Source organism: Oryctolagus cuniculus, chromosome 8, assembly GCF_051225735.1.
Source record: "Oryctolagus cuniculus isolate XC-2025 breed Fujian yellow rabbit chromosome 8, ASM5122573v1, whole genome shotgun sequence".
NCBI lineage: Eukaryota > Metazoa > Chordata > Mammalia > Lagomorpha > Leporidae > Oryctolagus > Oryctolagus cuniculus.
In genome coordinates this window covers 44,655,565-44,678,087 of record NC_142874.1, presented here as the reverse complement: position 1 = coordinate 44,678,087, position 22,523 = coordinate 44,655,565, and the positions used below count along the sequence as shown (strand labels likewise).

At 38.2% G+C, this 22,523-nt stretch overlaps 1 protein-coding gene and 1 non-coding gene across 2 annotated transcripts in view; one reads left to right on the top strand and one right to left on the bottom strand.

Annotated features, from left to right (window-relative positions):
• Positions 1-22,523, bottom strand: part of IQCM (IQ motif containing M) — a 459,382-nt gene that overhangs the window by 150,028 nt on the left and 286,831 nt on the right. The window lies entirely within an intron of this gene.
• On the top strand, positions 21,567-21,703 carry LOC127483378 (U4 spliceosomal RNA). The gene has a single exon (XR_011378574.2). It is a non-coding gene; the product is annotated as a U4 spliceosomal RNA (small nuclear RNA).

Here is a 22,523-nt window from a genome sequence, read left to right as displayed (position 1 = left end):
ACATAAAATCACACCAGAAGACCAAATTTGTAGGACCTCCATAGAGAATAGCTAGTCATGTTTCATTCCCATGTTTTAGCACTCCCCTGCCCCTGCCACACACCCAAATATCCAAACATGCTACTTGGAAAGGAAACTTGAATCTCCATGGAGCAGTTTTCAGATAAGAAATTAAGCTGCATATGTTTTCTAAGTTGGGCACAAAGGCAGCATTAGAAAGCTTTATGGTATTCATTGACCCTTTCCTGCTTTCCTGTATGTGTAAAGCTGCTACTCTGCAAATTGAAATGAACTAATGAGCTCAGAGGATCCACACCCACCTGGGGGTTGCACTCGCCTCACATTCAGTCAGGGAAGTTAAACTGCTCTCAGCCCCAGCCTTATTCTGAGGTACAATCTAACTCAACTCTCTGGTTTCCAGGCTAGATCCTCATAAGCAAACCTCAATCTCCATCTTAAATTCCCTCCAAATCCAGGACCCAGATCCTTCCTGTCACCACACTGAATTTCTGGCAGAAGACCCTCTGCATTTCTATCTCCTTCTAGGATGAGAACCTACCCTGCTTATGATCTCGTCAAAACTCTCTGGACGAGGCTCTCAAATTCTGAAACCGCTACCCAGATTTGTCTAACTTTGCTGGCCTGACACAGAATGAGGTCATTAATGGGAAAAAAAATGCTGTGCGGGGGAATGAGTGCTTATGAACAAATGGCACACGCCTCTCAAGTAAGCTTGTTCAGACCTAGGGACAACCCGGCACGTCACTACACCTTCAAATGTGTGACCTTGGGAGAATTTCTTAGTTGCATGTGTGTGTGTGCTAATCTGCGACATAAAGAAAATGGTAAGAAGACTTATTTCTTCTTGTTGAGGGGCAATCAGACAAACACCTTTAAGTTACTTAGAACTGAGCCAAGTGATCCTATTCATGAGGGTGTATAAGAGGCTTTCTAGAGAGTTGCAAGAAAATACTGATAGGTAGGAAACTTTTCAGTCAATCAACTCAGGTTATAATGAAAGGAAATTGGGGTATTATCATTAAGGTGATTTCATTTGTACCTACAGGTTTAAAAAGAATGAGAACATTCAGGTAACATAAACTTGCTATTTTTCCTAATAAAATATTCCTAAATATGTCTATATGAAATACATGAAACTTGTATAACCTAAATGATTTTTTGGAAAATATTTATGAGCATAATAAGTTTAATTCATATTTAATCATTTAATGTCAATGACTGGCCACGTAGAACCCATTAGTGTCACGTATGAGACAGAAATTTGACAAGATGAACTGTGTGTTTTCACAAGTGTTCTTCCCACATGGTAGACAGAAGGAAAACACTGCTCTATGGGTAGATGAGAGTAACCCTAATTCTGTAACATGGCCTAAGTTGTGATACTTTTGGCATGTCTCCTAACTTAGAGATAACAATTATAAACCTGTTAACATTTGGGAGTACTTGTTATATACCAGTTATTCTTCTGAGGGCTTGGTTCATTTGATCTTCCTAGCAATCCTAAGAGATAGGTACACTTATTATTTCTATTTAAGAAAGAGGGCCCTGGGAAACTGGTAGAGGAACATTCACAAGGTCACACTAATTCTAACTGGCAGAAGAAAGTTAAGATTTGAGTGGGTGCCCTCTTCTTTTTTTTTCTTCCTTTTATGAACTAGTCCGTTCCAAGCCAGTAGGTGAAGTGAGCAGGGTAGATCTTCGCACGAGGCAGGAAGAGCCTCTGCACTCCAGTCTAGCACAGGGGTATGGAGTTCAGAACCTGAGAGGATGAGAACGGGACCCCACAGAGGAATAAGGCAGGTGGCCATGCACGGGGAGCCCAACATAGGGGCACAAGAGATTGTACCAACGTTTGCTATCAAATTGTGTCCTGCATGCATAGATCTGTTGTAGAAATGACTGCCACAGTGAGAACAAGAGATGCCCAGCAAATAAGAATGAATAACAAGTAGGTAAATCCATAAAATAGAAAATGTAACACATCTGCAATTAAAAGTCACTGCCAGGTATTAAAGGTTAATCTTTATATGACTACTGACAGGTAAAACCTCTTTTCTCCAAACATCATAAGCACTGGTAATAGACCATTGGTAGATCCATCTTTAATCACTGGAATTTAATTATTGTGTTCTTTTAAAAGATATTTAGCTAATATGCTTGAAAATATTTTATCATGATATTTGATTCTTTAATATATAAAGCTCTTTATAAGACTTGTAGACAATGCTATGCTGTTAATATTTCATTGTCTGCACTGATGTGAAAAATATGTGGTTACCAGGCAATATTTATTTACTATAAGGAAAAGCATTCAGAAATAAATATATTAGCTTGTCTTACAAATATTTACCAATGAATCTAAAGCAGTAAGGGATATCCTGATTGTAAAACAAGCATTTAAAAACCCAGTTACGCTAAGATGAGCAAACTAATTTCAAGGTGATAATTTTTTTTCTCTGAAGATACTGTTCATTCCCCCCACCATAATGCATATACATACATACATATACATATATACACCATACATACATACATATATACACCATACATATATATATATACATGCATACACCATACATACATATACATATATATATATATATGAGCTAGAATTTGAAACAGCCAAATTTTTAACTTCTAAGTTTATTTTTACATAAATTTCATTTCTGGTCAATACAAATATATTAGGAAAATTTGTTAATCCTATCTTTCCAAATATAACATTGCCATAATGACAAAAAATTCATGCTGGTTTTTGAGGTTGTGTCCATAGATTCCAGACAGCATTAAACAGTTTAAAGCTCACAACTTTCTCCTGAGGGAATGAAAGGAGGTATGTGTGACACAAAAGGACTCTAATCAGCACTTTAATTTGGATTGTTTTGTGAACAAAGTAAATTTTAGGAAAAACTACAAGAGGCATAAAAGACTAAGATCATTTCCAATAAGAGATAAGGCAATAAGAGAAACTTTATCTCAAAAGGTAACATCAAGCCTGCGCTGCGGCTCACTAGGCTAATCCTCTGCCTTGCGGCGCCGGCACACCGGGTTCTAGTCCCGGTTGGGGTGCCGGATTCTGTCCCGGTTGCCCCTCTTCCAGGCCAGCTCTCTGCTGTGGCCAGGGAGTGCAGTGGAGGATGGCCCAGGTGCTTGGGCCCTGCACCCCATGGGAGACCAGGATAAGTACCTGGCTCCTGCCATTGGATCAGCGCAGTGCGCTGACCACAGCGTGCCGGCCGTGGCGGCCATTGGAGGGTGAACCAATGGCAAAGGAAGACCTTTCTCTCTGTCTCTCTCTCTCACTGTCCACTCTGCCTGTCAAAAAAAAAAAAAAAAAAAAAAAAAGCAACATCAGCTGATCATATATGTGAAAACTTGAACATATGAGTAGCCTCTTACATAAGACAGTGAGGGGGAAAGGCCTTTTGATGAGATGAATAGCAAAGTAAAAACAGAGAATATAAAATATTCTTGCTAAAACTACATACCAACAAATTCTAGTGATTTAGAATGAATGGCCCAAGATCCCATCGATCTAAAACACTTCTATGATCAAGCCCTCTTCAAGCACATTTGGAATAGAGATCTAATTGAAGGTTCTATTTAGAGGTTGTGCTATTGAAAAAGCCTTTTATCAACATAAAATGGGCATAGTAATATAATTCAACAAGCAGCAAGTAATGGAATGGGATTAAACAAAGAAAAACATACACCCACAAAGGTGAACTTGGCGTTGGAGGGCTTCAGTTGCATTTTTTAAAAAAAATTCTGAATAAACACAAAATGTCCAGCATAGTCTTCCCAGCAAGAACATTATTTATTGGAAGCCAGAATGCTACTTCAATGCATTCTGATTCCTTATTTTGTTACATAATAATGTGCTTAAAAAGCAACACATTGTGAGCTTGGGAGCTGTTAGGCATTTATTTACCATGGTGGGTTAATCTCATTCAGTGAGGTATAGAAACTCAATAATGAGTGCTACAGTATATAAGCTAATTGCTAGGATAAAACCAAATGAATAATTACTTAACTCCAGAATGAGGCCTGTGGGAATTTTTCTTTAATAAAGGTTTAATTCACCAGTGATAATGAATGCAATCTCACATACTACTGAATAACACCATTAGCATAATGGCTGTGATACAAAAACTATAATTAGAACTAAACAGAAACGTTAATTACAACCACTGAGGTACTGAATGAAATACTGTTGTTTAAGAAATTGACCTGTTTTGCTGTCATGTTTTATGGGCTCTAAGTTATTTCTGTGTGTGTATATATACATATAAATCTGCATATATTTAAACATATATTAGAATAGAGTTTTTATCATTCTACTGAAATCATTTTAAGGATAATAAACATATTAACAAGGAATTGTCTAGAGTTTAAAGTACAGGCTAAACATAAAAATGATTAAAGCTTTTATCTCAGTTAAATATAAACATCAATATTTGTGTTTTAAAAATCTAGTATAAAAAAGAGTCCTCAATTTAGCCATTTTACTGATGCTAGCTCTATGACACTAGAAGTGGTTTCTGAAAATGTAAAGTATGATATATTTCTATAATAACTTGGAAATACATTGTATAATCAAAAAAAAATTAAGAAAACTAACGGGTCTAACCACACAGTTCCTAAAAGACTCAGCTATTACTCTTAAAGTTCTTTGAATTTCACTTACCAGATATACAAATATTTACACATAAGTATTTAGCTATATACATAATAGATTTATGCATGCTGATAAATATTTGCTGATAAGAATTTCCAAACCAAGTGTCACACTCTATTAAACATAATAAACAATAATATTCTATTATATATACAATTTTAATGGAATATGTTTAAACCTAATCTAATAAAGATAATGGACATTTATTTCAAATGTGGTTTGTTAATAACTTTAATGGTATTGCTTTGATAATAAAAGAATATTATTAAGATGGAATTTCTTCACAAGAGAATAAAAATACTCTCTGTGCCATACAAGTTAAAACTAGAAAAATGATCTAGAATCATATTCATAATTTATTTCACTGCTGATTTTGATCCTTTTCCTCCATTGCTTACTTTTAACTAAATACATTTCACATTGTTTTCTATCAATCTCTTCCTTCCATTACATTGCAGTTTTCTAATAGTGTAACATAATTGTTGAGGACTGATATTGGAACGTCTCCCATATACACTTGGAAAGTGCCCCTCTTCCTACTATCAATGATCTCATGAAAACTATTTTTAGTGAAATATTACCTCTAATGATGCATATGAGAGTTTTAGTTATACTTCATAGTAGCTATTACAATTTTATGTGATCTGTATGACTACTCACACCAGAGCATCCACCCTGACCATAGACCATGAGGAAACAGAAGAGACAGACCCTAGGAAAATAATTAGCTTAGAAGTGTCATTTTCTGTACTGATCTCATAATCTCTTATACTAACAAAGTGTTTGAGTAGAACTGATGTTTGTTTCCAAGTTTCTCTTTTGTTATCCACTATCTTGTGGAATTAAGCCTGAAAGAATTCCTAGACTTAATTACCAGCTTTGACTTTTGACCTGCAACCTCATGTTGGAGATTCCAATAGGTAACTGAAAATCCTATTTTTATTTTAAAGATAGAGTGACATATACACATATACATACACAGAGAGAGAGAGAGAAAGAGAGAGGGAGAGAGAGATCTTCCATATGTTGGTTCACTCCTCAGACACCTGAAATAATCAAGGCTAAGCGAGGCTTAAACCAGGATTCAGGAGCTCTATCTGGGTTCCCCACCTGTGTGGAAGAAACACAAGTACTTGGGCCACCATCTTCTGCCTCTCAGGACGCATTAGGAAGAGGCTGAGGTGCAGAGGCACCAGGACTGCAACAAAATCTGAGTGTCCCAAGTGGCAGTTTAAACTGTTGTACCACAGTGACAGCCCCTGAAACTTATTTTTTAGTTAATAAAAATTATATATTTAGTTTGTGTGACATGTTTTCAGTTATGAATACATTGTAGAATGCCAAAATTAAGCTAATTAAACTATGCATTACATAAAACACTCATCTAGTTTGTGTAGGGGTGGTGAGAACACTTAAAATCTACTCTTTCAGCAATTTTCAAGAATACAATAATTTTAAGCATAGTCACCTTGTTATACAATAGATGTCTTCCTATTTAACTTTAACTTTGTATCCTTTGAACAACCTCTCCCCAACAAACCTGGCCCCACACTACAACAACCTGGCCCCAACAACTACAATCACCAGTCTACTCTATGCTTCTATGCAATCAACATTGGCAGATCATTCATGTAAGGGAGATCAGGAAGGATGTGTCTTTTTATGTCTGGCTTCTTTCAGTTTTCATAATGTCCTCCAGTTTAAAGGTCAGAATCTCCTTAGGTTTTAAGGCTGAATAGCATTCCATTGCAAATTACATGTGTGAAATAAATTCTGGCACCAGTGGAACAGAACATGACCCTCATCACTTGGACATACGGCTAATATTGGGCATTACCAACAAAATTATCTACAAACTAACTACTGTTTAGTCCTGGTCTCCACAAATCTTCAACAATGGTCTTCAGTGGACACAAAAGCCTCTGCACAGGTGCTCATCTGATGCTTTGCTGTATGTGGCTGGGTTCACTGGCCTGCTGCTGTCCATCTTGTGAGAGACTGCCAGAATGAAGTCATCCCTGGGGAAGCTGTCCACCAGGGCCACCTGAGAGCTACAACTGCAACAACCGCCCAAGCAGGAAATCCAGAATGCTATTTTTTTTTAAATATGTTTTTCTTGTCATTCTCAAATGCCTTATTTCCCCCTAATTGAGAAGGAAGGGCTTGTAGAGGAAAAAATAATTTTATTATCACAAACTCTTGAATGATCTTTAGTTTACCTTGAGTTAAAAGAACTATTTTTAGAACAATTAAAAACTCAAGATTTTAAAAATAATATTTTAATTTGGACAGCATATTCTTACCATCCTTGGCAAATATGTTAGCAACTATCATAAATGCTATTTAAATATTATTAGTAGATCCATGTGGGTCTAAAAATGCTTGTTACATAATAACTCCCCAAATGCATGTGTTGAAATTGCTTCTAACTAGCTGGTTGAAAGAGATCACATGTTTCCTTAATGAAACGACCCTGGGACTTGCCTGTCTTTATAAAGGAAGAGGAGGAGGGGAATCATAATGGCTCCCAGCAATCAGTACGTTTACCCTTGGCTGATCTCTGCATTTTGAGAATTACATGCATAGTATGAGAAAGATTCACCTTGCTATGGACCTTGAACCATTCTGCAAACACACAGAAAAATAAATTAAGTTAGTTCAAGAGCTGTTGCTGCTGCTAACACTGTCCTTCACTCAGGAGAAAAATAGGTGGGCGCACTAAATATAGTGGGGAGGACTACAGGGAAGCACGGCACACAATCTATACTCAGCCTGGAGACTATAAGCATATAAATTTCTAAAAAGGAGAATGATAATCAAGCATAAACCTTCCATTTTGTGGTTTAAAAAATAGCAATCATGGTTCATGGTTCAATCACGTGGCTCTATGTCTTTTTTTTTTTTTTTTGCACTTTCCACTTCACAATATATAAAAACTCTTGTCCAAACACAGCCTGATACTACACCCACAATAAGATTCAGCCTCCTCTGTATTTTTAATTAACTCATGCCCAGCAGTCGTTTTTAACAGCTAACATTTTGTGTGAGTTACAGTATGCACACTGCTGAGACATAAATGCAAAGTAATCACTCTAATAAGTAGATATAAACATTCACAACAATTGCAACAAGCCTCTGCAACAAATAAGGAAATATAAAGAAAATAACCAGCAGCAAGCCAGAAAATAAATCTCAATACAACTGAAAGGGTAGGAATGTCATTCAAAGCCCTGATCTTTTGTTGCCTTGGGTAATTTCAACACCCTAAAGTCACTAATGAGCTTTTTCTTTCAATGCCAAAAAATGAGAACACTGATTAGGAAATAAAAACAAAAACCAAGACTTCAATTTTCATGTTTGTGCCAAAGACACCAGCAGAGAACTCAAGGCACTTGGGTGACTGTATAATTTCCATAATAGGAAGGAATTATAAAACCTTAGTCCAGAACCAAACAGGGCAAGCCTTCAACACATCAGCAGCAAAGAATAGGCCTTAGCCTTGGAGAATGATTGACAGGTGTGAAGAGTAAAGAGCATGCCAGATTGACATCAAGTGAGACAGGAATGAGTAGAGCAAGGTCAGGACTGGGTAACAGGAAATAAGCAGAATAGATATTATTTGAGTGTACAAAACATCAGGAGAGAAGGTTAAGCAAGATGGCGTCATGGCCCAACTTCTGTGTCTCAAAGGTTACCTTGTCTGCTGGCTAGAAAATGGATTGTTATGGGACCAGAATGAAAACAAGGAGCTCACACATGATTTATTATAGTAGAAGGTGTATTTGTAGATGGTGGCAGAAAGGACTGGAAGATCAAGGACAGGTGTTAGAGGAGAAAGTAGGGAAAAGCAAGAGATAAAGAGTCCGTCGTTGAGACTCAACTCATACACAGGCAATATCGGGAAGGGTAAAGCAGGTGGGAGGGAAGTTATGGGGGGAAAAACATTGTAATCCATAAACTGTACTTTGGAAATTATATTTACTAATAAAAGTTAAAAAAAAAGAGGCAAAGTAAAGAACAAAAAAATTAGCTAGAAGAAAAAAAAAGAAAGGAGCTAAAAAAAAACAATAAATGTTTAGACAGATCTCAAGGCAGTAAACTTTTTAAAGATTTATTTATTTATTTATTTTAGAGGCGGAGTTACAGAGATGCAGAGGCAGCAGGGGGAGAGGGGTTTTCCATATACTAATTCACTCCCTAAATGGCTGCAACAGCCACAGCTGAACCAATCCGAAGGCAGGAGTCTGGAGATTTTTCCAGGTCTCCCATATGTGTGCAGGGGCACAAGGACTTGGGACATCTTCTTTTGCTTTCCCAGTCACACTAGCAGGAAGCTGGATCAGAAGCAAAGCAGACAGGACTTGAACTGGAGCCCACAAGGGATGACTGCACTGCAGGTGGTGGCTTTACCTGCTACACCACAGCGCTGGCCCCTCAAGTTAATACTTTCTACAGTTCTGATCTATATCAAGAGCAGTCTACTATATGCCATGGGCATTATCATTGCCTTTTAGCAGTTTACAATCTCCTGTGGCACAGAGACATAGTACATATGCAATTATTGGAAAAGAATAGTTAATATTTTAAATATTCATATATTAGTATTAACTATGCACTAGTCTGAGAGTCAAACTCATTGAACTTCACACAAACTCCTGCTTCAAAGGAGAAAATTTGGGTCCAGAAAAGTAAGGTGAAAAGCCAAAGAGCACCCAGCTGATAAATGTTAGAGGCAGGGTTTACAATGACAGTTTGGCTCCAAAATCTATGTATGGCTTTAACTATTTAACAAGAGGGAGGGGGAGGGGAGGAGGCGGAGGAAGGGAGGCAGAGAGAGAGAGGTGGGGAGGGGGAGAGGGAGAGGGAGAGGGAGAGGGAGAGGGAGAGAGAGAGGGAGAGGGAGCTAGTTCCTGATGGTAAAGGTGCCATAAAGATGGATTCCAGGGGCCAGCGATGTGGCACAGCAGGTTAACGCCCTGGCCTGAAGCACTGACATCCCATATGGGTGCCAGTTCGATACCTGGCTGCTCCACTTCAGATCCAGCGCTCTACTATGGCCTGGGAAAACAGTAGAAGATGGCCCAAGCCCTTGGGCCCCTGCACCCACATGGGAGATCCAGAAGCAGCTCCTGGCTCCTGGCTTCAGATCGGCATAGCTCTGGCCAATGCCACCACCAATTGGGGAGTGAACCAGCGGATGGAAGAACTCCCCCCTCCCCTGTGTGTAACTCTGACTTTCAAATAAATAAATAAATCTTAAAAAAAAGATTGATTCCAATATGACCATCTGGGAATATGGAAAATTCTCTCTGAGGAGGGCAAAACAGAATCAAACTTTATGACTTGGTAAGTGTAGTGTAACACACTGAAAAGGAGAGCAGAGTGGGGTTGCCAAAGTGGTTTGAAAAGTAAAAAATAAATAGAGAAGCTACCTAGGGTAAAGAACCCATGGAAAGTTTAGGAAATTATTTCTTAGATGCAATTATGTCCAAGTCATGATTTGCCAAAAACAATCAATCAACACCAAAAATACCTATTTTAAGTTGGTAGAGTGGCTAACTTGCTGCATTTCAATAATGGTAAGAATGATAGCCCATTACCTATGTGATCCCTGAGTGTCGAGCACCTGTCCTTTTCATCTCAGAGGAAGAACAGACATTTAGCTGCGTGAAATTAAACACATAGAGCTGGTTCATGATACCCTGAGACTGGGTAATTAGCATCATAAACCTTTGTAAGGGAAGTGACTATATTATTGAGAAACAGCCTAAATGTCTTCTCTACAGGAGATTCAGACTATGGCATGTGTAACACTTGGGGAGTGGGATGGGATGAGAGGAGAGAACTGGCAAATTCCAGGCCCAGGAATAACAATAACTAGTCCAAATCGAAATGGTTTTTACTTACGTAGTATAGGAGTTATAAGAATGCAGAAGGTTATAAGAACCCTCTCTGAGAGGCAGAATAATGGGACTGCAAAGATACCTACATCTTTTCGCAGAAACCTGTGAATATGTCACCTTACATGCAAAAGACACTTCATACCTCAAAGGATTTTGAGACTGGAAGATAATCCTGGATTATCTAGTTGGGCTCAGTGTAATCAGAAGGGTCTTTATAAGAGGGGGTGAGGGAAGTCAGAGTTGGGGAAGAGAATTAAAGATAAGAGCAGATCAAGGAGTAAGAGATTTGAAGCTAGCTTCGAAGAAGGAAGGGGCCACCAGCCAAGCAGTGTAGGCCCTGGAAAAGGCGAGAAAGCAGATTCTTTCTGTAGTCTCTACAAAGAATTCAACCTTGGTTTAGAATTTTTGGTCTCTATACAATACTCCTGGGTTGTTTTAAGCCACTTTGATTTTGGTCATTTGATAAAACAAGAAACTGATAAAAGCTATATATTTTCTAACTCTTCATCTTATTATTTCTATTTTTCTTTTTATTCAATATTCATTCACTCCTTTATTCTTCAAGTATTTATCAAGCCTCAAGGCTTGCCAAGGCTTTCTTTGATGTCTAAAACACATTGGTAAATAAGTCAAGGCGCTTTCTCATAAATTATCCCCGTCCAATAGGGGGTAAAAAATCAAAAAAGTGGAAGAAAATCTTTTCAGTGATAGAGTGAGGAGGCTAGAAAGACAGAAAAAAAAAGGTCAGCTCTGGGGAAGGTGTTCAAAAAAGCTTTATAGATTTTTTTTTCTTTCTCTTCTGTTTGCTTTATTTTGCAAGAAAAAAATATGAGATTTTGAGTTTGAAAGAAACTCTGGTGAGTTGCAAAAATAAGGAAAAAGAAAGCTTATGTGATTCCCCAGTCTTTCAGAGAGTGCAACATCAAGCAATAACACCATGGGTGGGGCCTGCGCTGTGGCACAGCGTGTTAAAGCCCTGGCCTGAAGGGCTGGCATCCCATGTAGGCTCCGGTTCAAGTCCTGGCTGCTCCTCTTCCAATCCAGCTCTCTGCTGCAGCCTGGGAAAGCAGAAGATGGCTCAAGTCCTTGGGCCCCTGCACCCACATGGGAGACCCCGAGGGGGCTCCTGGCTCCTGGCTCCTTGCTCCTGGCTTCAGATCGGCACAGCTCCAGCCATTGAGGCCAACTAGAGAGTAAACCATCGGATGGAAGACCTCTCTCTCTCTCTCTTTCTCTCTCACTCTGTGTGTGTGTGTGTGTGTAACTCTGACTTTCAGATAAATAAATAAATAAATCTTTAAAAAAAAAACACACCATGGGTGACAACAGCTCCTCCCTTGTCAGCTGGATCTGGAGATTCCTGGGAGTAGGTGGAACTCCACAGAGGGCCTGCCTGAGAAGCCTTCCCTGGCTGAACAACAGATGTTATAGGGCTTTCAAGTACAGATATGCTCTGTAAAGTAATCCTTCATTTCCTCCCCAAGGTCATATACATTAGGGAGGAAATACCACATTTTCTTCAAAGTTTACCAAAGCAAAAAATAATGTTGACATTTTACTTTACCCTTAAAACGAAAGAAACTGGGACACGCTCCACAGTTTCCACAGCTGGAGGCTGGAGGAGACACCAGGTTCTGAGAGCGAGGTGCAGGCAGATTGTGGCAGCCAGCCCCACTGTTAATACTACCTAGGGAAAACATTGTGGACCTCACTGACTTTGAATCCAGCCTAGTGTCCTAGTTGGGGGGGATAGGCTACCCCCTGAACCCATCAAAGGAAAAGAACATTTCTTTCTTCCCATCCTCCTCACAAGGATGGCAGGCAACCAGAGGGGAGAAGGAGCCATCTTGAAACAAGTAGACACTATCGTGACTCTCATTTATGGATCAGGAGATTTTAGCAGAGGGAAAAAAGCCTGTTTCCCACTGTCTTTGAGTTGTCTGGTTGGGAGGGTTGACAGAGGATCAGGCACCCACTTAGGATTATGAGTTACCCTCAACCTCTCAATCTATCATCTGGGGCTCAAAATGCCAAGGCAGAGCACCCACAGGCAGCTAGCTCTAGAAATGACTCTGCTCTCTCAATGGATGGGACTGGCTCACGGGGCAGAGACATGATCATCTGCACCCCATGACTGTGGGAGATTTGTGTGCTCTGACTGTGGGAACACTATGACTGTATGATACAGTATGGGGTGTAGCTGGGACCCTGACCAATCGCTGTTTCTGGCATCAGCATCTCAGATCTTCATGACTGCATGGATGGATCACTACAACAGGATCCGTGCTCATACTGAGGACTGCAAAGATCCTTTGTGTAGTTCTTGTGCCAGCTTAGGTAAGGGCTGTACCCACTGTGAACTAAGCCCAGGCATTGATCACCTTGGAAGAGAGGAAATGAGGGTGTGATCAAACAGAGGTGAGCATACACTATCACCTGCTGACAACAGAGGAGATCTATCACACCCAATTTGGGTGTAACCCTGGATTTTCAACCCATCCTTGAAATCTGACCAGAGTTTCCTAGCTACAGCCAGGGCATGCCTTTGGGTATTTGCTGAAAGAGCAGACACTCTACTAGGCCACAAAGACAAATACAAAACACAGCAGTGGAGAAAATCAACAAGGGTTCCCATAAATGCTTAAAAATAAATGAAGAATTAAGAAAAAGAGACAAAATGACTCGTCCAAAGAAAAACAACAGCACTTAAATATTAGAATGTGAACTTAAAGAGATTGATGAAATGCCTGAAAAGGAATTCAAAGGAATGATCATAAGATCACACAGAGGCAAGAAGAAGCAAATTCATGAGTTTAAGAAATCCATATATGACATGGAAGAAAATTTCTAAAGTAGATTGGATTTTGAAGAGGAATCAAACTGAAATATCAGAAATGAAGAATTCAATGGGTCTATGAAAAAACACAGAGGGAAGCCTTAACAGCACACTTGCAGGGGCAGAAGAAAGAATATCTGAGCTAGAAGAAATATTTAAGCCAAAAAAAGAAGAAATTAGAAAAATTAAAAACAGTGTTGGAGATTTATAGGATACTACCAAATGACCCAACATAAAGAATTACAAGTTCCTGAAGGTGTGGAGAGAATGAATTAGAAGACCTATTAAGTGCAATGATAACAGAAATTTTCTCTAATTTGGAGAAAGAAAGAGACAACCAAGTACAGGAAACACATAGAATTCCCAATATAAATGACCAGAAAAGATCTTTACCACAACACATTGTAGTCAAACTTAACAACAATAAAATATAAAGAAAAGATTCTAAAACGCACATGAGAGTAATGCAGAATTTCCTTCAGAGGTTCTCCAATTATAATCACAGCTGAATTCTCATCATAAATCCTATAGGCTAGGAGAGAATGAGCAACATAGTCCAAATCTTAAAAGAAAAAAGAAGTAAATATCAACCCAGAATACTGTACCCTGAAAACCTCTCATTAATGAATCAAAGTGAAATGAAGATTTCCCACAACAAATACAAATTGAAAAAAAAAATGTCATCACTTGTCTAGCCTTAAAAATAACTATGAAGGATGGGATACACACAGAAACACAGAAAATAGTCACCATCATGAAAGAACATGAATGCAGAAAATTTCCTAGTAAACATACAAAGGAAATCCAAAGCAATCAATAGGAATATTTCTGGAAAATTGGCAGGGCCAAGTCATTACTTATCAATAGTAACTTTAAATGCAAATGCCCTCAATTTTCAAGTTAATAGATACAGATTGGATGAATGGATTAAAAACCCATCTATTTGCTGCCTACAAGAAAACACACCTCATGATCAAAGATACACACAGACTGAAAGTGAAAGGATAGAAAAAGTCCATTGAAATGAAAAGCAAAAATGAGGTGTAGCCATCCTAATGTCAGACAAAATAGACTTTAATACAAAATCTGTGAAAAGAGACAAAGAAGGACATTATGTAATGATTAAGGAATCAATTCAACAGGAAGACATGACTATAACAATTGTATATGTACCCAATGCCAGGGGCACTTGGCTATTTACAAATGTAAATAGATCTAAAGGGAGAGATAGACTCCAATACATTAGTATTGGGGGAGCTCAACACACCACTTTCATCAATGGACAGATCAACTAGATAGAAAATCAACAAAGAAACAACAGAGATAATCTACACTAAGGACCAAATGGACCTGATACCTACAGAACCATTCATCACACAGTTGCAGAATACACATTCTTTTCATCAGTGCATTGAACATTCTCTAGTATAGACCATATCTTGGGCCACAATGCTAGTCTAAGAAAATTCAAAAAAACTAATATTGTACCATGTGTCTTTACTGACCACAGTGGAAAGAAGCTTGAAATTAAGAACTCAAGAATCTCTAGAAAATATGTGAACACAGAGACTGAAATAAACATTAATGAATGAATGATGGGTCACAGAAGAAAAGGAAATAAAAAAAATCCTTGAAATGAAAGAAAATGACAACACAACATATCAAAATTTATGGGATGGGGCCTGCGCTGTGGCTCACTTGGTTAATCCTCTGCCTGAGGTGCTGGCATCCCATATGGGCACCGGATTATAGTCCTGGTTGCTCCTCTTCCAGTCCAGCTCTCTACTGTGGCCCGGGAGGGCAGTGGAGGATGGCCCAAGTGCTTGGGCCCCTGCACCCACACGGGAGACCTGGAAGAAGCACCTGGCTCCTGGCTTCAGATCGGCAGAGTGCCAGCCATAGCGGCCATTTGGGAAGTGAACCAATGGAAGCAAGACCTTTCTGTCTGTCTCTCTCACTCACTGTCTATAACTCTTTCTGTCAAATAAATAAAAAAAAACTTATGGGATATATCAAAAGCACTGTTAAAAGGAAAGTTTATAGCAAATAGTGTCCATCAAGAAATTGGAAAGGCATCCAAAAATTAGCTATCCATGCATCTCAGGACCTAGAAAAATAACAACAAACCAAGCTCAAAAGAAGTAGGACAAAAGGAATAACTAAAATTAGAAAATAAACAAAGTTGAAACCAAAAATAATAAAATAACAAGACCAGTGAAATAAACAGATTTTTTTAAAAATAAATAAAAATGATACACCATTGACACAAATAACTGAAAAAAGTGCGAGAAGATCCAAATCAATAAACTCAGGGAGGATAAAGGGGTTGTAACAACGCGTACCACAGAAATAAAAGGAATAATCAGGAATTGCTACAAACAGCTACATACCAACAAATTAAAAAATCTAGAAGAAATGGATGGATTCCTGAACACATATAATTACCAAAATTTAGTCATGAAGACAAAGAAAACTGAAACAGATCAATAATCAAGATGGAGATGTATTCAGTAAAAAAGACTCTCCCAACAGACAAAAGTACAGAACCAGAGGGTTTCAATGCAGAGTTCTAGCATATTTTAAAGAAGAAATAATTCCAATTCTTCTCAAGCTACTGAAAAACAACTGAAAGGGAGAGTATCCCTCTCAAACTCTTTCAAAAAGGCCTGCACCTTAATTTCAAAACAAGAAAACGAACAAAGAAAGAGAACTATGCACCAATATTATTGATGAACATTGATATAAAATCTTCAACAAAACATTAGCTAATAAAATCCAACAACACATCAGAAAGATCATTCACCTGGACAAAGTGGGATTTATTTCTCATATGCAGGGATGGCTCAATGTATGCAAATCAACAAATGTGATGCATCACAATAACAAATTAAATAATAAAACCATATGATTTTCTCAATAGTTGCAGAGAAAGCATTTAGTAAAATACAACATCCTTTCATGATAAAACTTTAAGCAAATTGGGTGTAGAAGGAATATTCCTCAATACAATCATGGAACAGCCAGCATCATATTAAATGGAGAAAAATTGGAAGCATTTCCACTAAGATGCAGAACTAGACATAGACACCCACTTTCACCATTGCTAATCAATATAGTCCCGGAAGCTTAGCCAGATTCATTAGTCAAGATAAAAAACCAAATGGATACAAATTGGAAATAAGGAAGTCAAATTATCCCTATTTACAGATGACATGCTTCTATACATAGAAGAACCAAAAGACTCCACTAAGAGACTACTGAAATTTATAAGAGTTTGGTAAAGTGGCAGGATATAAAATAAACACAAACAATCTACAGCCTTTGTTTACACAGAAAATGCCATGGCTCAGAAGGAACTTCTAAGATTAGTCCTAGGCACAATAGCTACAAAAAAGTAAATACCTTGGAATAAATTTAATCAATGAAATGAAAGATCTCTATGATGGAAATTATAAAACATTAAAGAAAGAAATAGAAGAAGACACAAAAATGGAAAAATTCAATACAATCCCAATCAAAATACCATTGCCATTCTTCACAGATCTAGAAAAAAAATTCCTAAAATACAGGTGGAAACCCAAGAGACCCCGAATATCTAAAGCATTCTTATATAACAAAAACGAAGCCAAAGGCATCACAATATCAGGTCTCAAAACATATCCTAGGGCATTTATAAACAAAACAGCCCAGTATTGGTAAAAAAAAGTAGACACACAAACCAATGAACAGAACAGAAAACCCAGAAATCAATTTACAATCAATTGATCTTTGACAAAGGAGCTAAATTCAATCCCTGGAGAAAGGAATTATCTTCAAATAATGGTGCTGGGAAAACTGGAGCTATGTCTGCAGAAGTATGAAACAAGACCCCTATCTTACAACTTATACAAAAAATCATCTCAAAATGTATCAAGGATCCAAATCTTTTACCTGATGCTGTCAAATTACTAGAGAAGAACTTTAGGGAAACTCTACAAGACAGTGGCACAGGCAAAGGCTACTTGTAAAATATCCCAGAAGCATAGGTATCAAAGCCAAGATAGAGAAATGTGCTTACAACAAGCTGAGAATCTTCTATACAGCAAAAAAAAAAAAAAAATCACTCAGCAAAGTGAAGAAGCAACCAACAGAATGGGAGAAAATATCTGCTAACTCTACAACACATAAAGCATTAAAATTCAGAATTTATAAAGATCTCAAGAAATTCAACAACAATCCAGTTATGAAATGTGCAAAGGACTTGAACAGGCATTTTTCAAAAGTTGAAATTCAAATGGCCAACATGTGCATGAAAAAAATGCTTAAAATCACTAGCCATTAGAGAAATGCAAATCAAAACTAAAAGGAGGTGGCTTTGCTTCAGCCTAGCTATAAGCGCTCTCAGACGGAAATCAGCAAACAATAAATGCTGCTGAGGATGTGGGGGGGAATATTTCCCTAACCCCACTGTTGGTGGGAATGCAAGCTGCTACAACCACTGTGGAAGACATTATGGAGCTTCCTCAGAAAGCTGAAAACCAATCTACTTGGTTAGTCATCCCACTCTGAGGAATTTATTCAACTGAAAAAAAATCAACATATGAAGATTTATCTGTACCCCCAATTTTACTGCAGTTTAATAATAGCTAAGATATTGCATCAACCCAGCTGCCCATCAACTGATGACTGGATTAAGAAAATGTGGTGTACGTATATCCTGGAATATTACTCAACCATGAAAAAATAAAGTCCTTTCACACAAATGGATACACCTGGAAACCATTGTACTTAATGAAATAAGCCAGTTCCAAATAACCAATTATCATGGTTTCCCTGATTTGTGGTATAATAGAGTACAAAAATGTAATGTGCAATTATTTTCATTGCATAAAGTGTTGAGAAGTAATGGCTTAAAGTCTAAATGAACCTATTTATTGTCTTATAACTACACAGGAAATATGTAGATGCTGCATTGGCATTTGTTGTATTTCATTGAAAGAAATTATGAATGACTAATTGACCTAAAAATTGTATATTGGTGAAACGGGCATTTATATATTCAATTATTGCTTATAGCCACTGATTATATTCTCATCAACTATGGTCTTTTTGCTTTCTACTTGTTGAACTTCTTATTCAGTGAATTATTAAGCATTTTACCATAATGTAAATTTAAATTATAAAAAGAATGCCACTACAAAGGAAAATAATGTATTTCCATTAATTTTAAGTTTATTTACTTTCAGATTTTTCTTTTTTTAAGTCACAAATCTGTATGTTCTTCTCACAAGACACTGAATGATTTATGTTTTGCTATCACCAAACTGTGACCAGTGACCCAAAGCTGAATGACAGTTGGAATAAACAATTACATTCTAAAGACAATTCCAGACATATACTTGGAAAAGTTCCTGAGAGAAGTTAGAACTGGAACTGCCCTCATTATGCCTCCCCTGACAGGTGTAACCTGTTTAAGTAGAATACAAAGAATGTGACACAGACTGTCTAGAGCAGTGAGTGAGTGATCCGTGAGGAAGGCAATTTGTTCTTTCCTCCTCTCTTCCCAAGATAAGGATGAAGTTTGACCAACTCCTGCCAAAACCAAGTGATATCCCCTAAGAATTGGGTGAGGTTGCAAGATAGAGAGACCAACATTAAGTTTATGAGCAGAATTGCTTTGTGACCACTAGAATCAAACAAATGGAATAGGTGATAGGAGAGGAGGTAGGAGTCGATGGTGGAACCCATCACCTCTTCCACTACAGTGCAGCATGGAATTCATGCTCCTGGCAGATCAAAATTAGTAGGAAAGTAGTCAGGCATGAGCTGCCTTGCAGGTATTTCAACCAAGAAGACTGTCTTGTGGGAAAGCAGATTTCAGTGTCCTTAGGACAGCAGGCTCTGAGCTGTAGCCTGGGACAGGGCAGAAACCAAGAGAAGGCCATGCTGGGATCCTCTCTGCTGTCAAACAACAACAGAGTTCTTCTCAGGGTACCCTGAAGAACACAAACAGCTCACAGAGAGCACGTGACTGAATGACATCCTGAAGAAACCTGTGCATGGCTTTTCTCCAGTCCTCCCTCAGTTCTCCCTACTCCAACTGAGGGTGCAGCGGAGGAAGACACGGCTGGAAGGAGGGCACAGGCCACACTTGCTACCCACCTCTGATCACATGATTGCAGCTAAGGCTAGCCTGGCTGACTCAGAAAGGGACTGGCATTATGTGCTGGGATAAATGATAACTGCTTGCTTTTCAGTATGCACAGGGACAATAAAACTAAGAATCTACCTGAGATATTCATAAGAGACAGAAATTAGGCCTATGTTAAGGTGATGAAAGAAGAAACAAACATAAGTAATGTTTAATAACTGGTATTTACAAACAAAATTGGGGTATTTTAAGAACAATTTTGCAGCGGCCGGTGTTGTGGCACATCAGTTTAGGCTTCTTGTGATGCAACCTTCCTGCTAACATGCCTAGGAAAGCAGCTGAAGATGATGGGTCAAATTCTTGGGCCCCTGCCACTAATGTGCCAGACCTGGATGTAGTTCCATGCTCCTGGCTTCTGCCTGGCACAGCCTCAGGCCATTTGGGGATTGAGCCATCAGATAAAAGATCTCTCTCTCTCTCTCTCTCTCTCTCATCACTTTGACTTTCAAACTACATAAAACAAATCTTTAAAAAGGGGCGGGGTGGGGGCAGTGTTACAGCTCAGTGGGTTAATCCTCTACCTGCGATGATGTCAGCATTCCATACCAAGGCAGGTTGAAATCCCAGCTGCTTCACTTTCTACCAAGGTCCCCTGCTAATATGCCTGGGAAAGCAGCAGAAAATGGTCCAAATACTTGGGCCTCTGCACCCACAGGAAAGACTGCGATACAATTCCAGGCTCTTGGTTTTGGCCTGTCCCAGCTCCAGCAGACCCAGCTGTGACGGACATTTGGGGAGTGAATGAGAAGATGGAAGATTATCTCTCTCTGTATCTCATTCTCTCTCTCTCTCTCTCTGAGACTCTGCCTTTCAAATAAATAAATAAATCTTTTTTAAAAAAGAAAAACTATAAGTCATATCTAGCTACAAATACTCATGAGGTCTGAGGCTGTAATTTACCCCTTAAAATAGAGAAAGCCCGTATTCAATATTTCCAAAGTCTCTGAAACACAAAAACAGTTTCTGGTTCCTAGGAAATGTTAGTTACAAATGCTTGTCTGAATATCATATATAACTGTAAGTTGAATATATACACAAATATGCAATATACCTGCTACTTTTTCTAGAAACAAAGAAAAAATACAATCACCACAGTTTTACTTAGCTCTTTATTTTATCAAATAAACAATATTTTTTCATCAAAATATTGGGAAAAATACTTTGTCTTAATAAAGGAGAATGTAAACACAGTAACTCTAATTTGGAAATAGTCTGAACCTATATTTATTGGCTAATCAAATATATTGTAAAACCAGAGAGACACAGCAATATTTAAAATCAAGCTGATTACCCTTTGGAGGCAGATGATGAACAGCTTACTTCAGCAAAGCAGAAATTGCTACCAGAGGTATATATATATACACACAACAGTTCTTATTTATTATCAAAGATAACAGCTGTACACCTCCTCCAAAGGCAGGAAATGAAAACTCTTAAAGACATGATTTTAAAATATCCAAACCTAACAAAATGTGATGCCAATTAAGAGCGTGGCTTGGAAATAAATTCAAGATGACGACTCTTCATAATCCACAGCAATGAAGGAAGGAAAGGTACGTTGGCTAAAATGGTGCACAGAATCAGTTCGCTGTATTTACTTCAGGAGGGAATTTGTTATTCCAATATTTGAGTGAAGGATGTAAAGAAAGCCTCAGAAATTTCCTCAAGACCATGCAAGTTCGTCTCTCTGACCCTTCCTAACTCAACAACTTCCTCTGGCTCCATCCTGAGAATCAGCAACTGCTTTTCCCAACTGACCCAAGGCAATCAACTAGATTTGGAAGAACTTCCAGCCCTTGCGGGGTGGGGGTGGAGGGTCGGGGGTGGTGGTAATTAGTTTAAATGGATGACCAATTAAAAATTCCTAATTTGCCCAAGTGCAATTTGGTTGAGACATTTTGTCTCAATAATCTTTTTTTCTGTATTTGAAAGGTAAAGAGCTTTGCGCAGTGGCAGTATCATAGCCAATGAGGTTTATCCGAGGCACGATTATTGCTGATTGAAAACTTTTCCCCATACCCTGCCATGATGACTTGACAGGTAAAGAATATGATAAAACAATAATGAATTAATTGAGAAAAGTCTCAGCTAATTAATAAAGGGGCAATGTCCCCACGAAGTGCATGTTTTACACTTTACATTTTAAGAAGTTGAGATGTTTTGATTTAAGACAGCAAAGGGTATAATGACGTGTAGACTTAACGTTTCTTTTTTAAGCATTTTATTTCACAATGGTTTTAAACTTACAAAGCAAAAATTGTGAAGTAGTAAAACACAAGAGTTCCCACACACCCTGGACCACATTTCTCTGATTATTAACATCTCATATTAGTATCTTTGCCATAAGTTCTTTTTATGTCATGTATTCATCTAGGAAGCAATAAAAATAATCATCTGCCAGATGGAGTGAATTAAAGATCAAGATAACTGAGAAAAATTAAAAGAACACTTAAGTATATGAAAGGATTTAAATATTCAGACTTGGGTGACTGAATCAGAGAAGGCTGAATCTACCACCCTGAAACATAGTTCATCTTTATCTGCAGTTTCATTTTCTAAGGTTTCATTTACTTTTAGTCAACATGATCTGAAAATGCTGAATGGACAATTCCAGACATGAAGAATTCCCAAGTTTGAAATTGCACACTGTTGTCAGGGGCATGATGAAATCTGAAACCATCCCATGCTTTCCTCCAGTATGAATCACTGCCTTTGTCCAGTGTATCCACACTGTATACCCTGTATTCCCATTAGTCACTTTGTAACACCGACTTATCAAATCTGCTATCCCCAGATCATGGTGCTTCTGTTCAATTAACCTTTATTTAATTTAATCATCACTCCAAGAGTACAATAATGGTGATGCTGGCAATTCAGATACACTGAAGAGAAGCC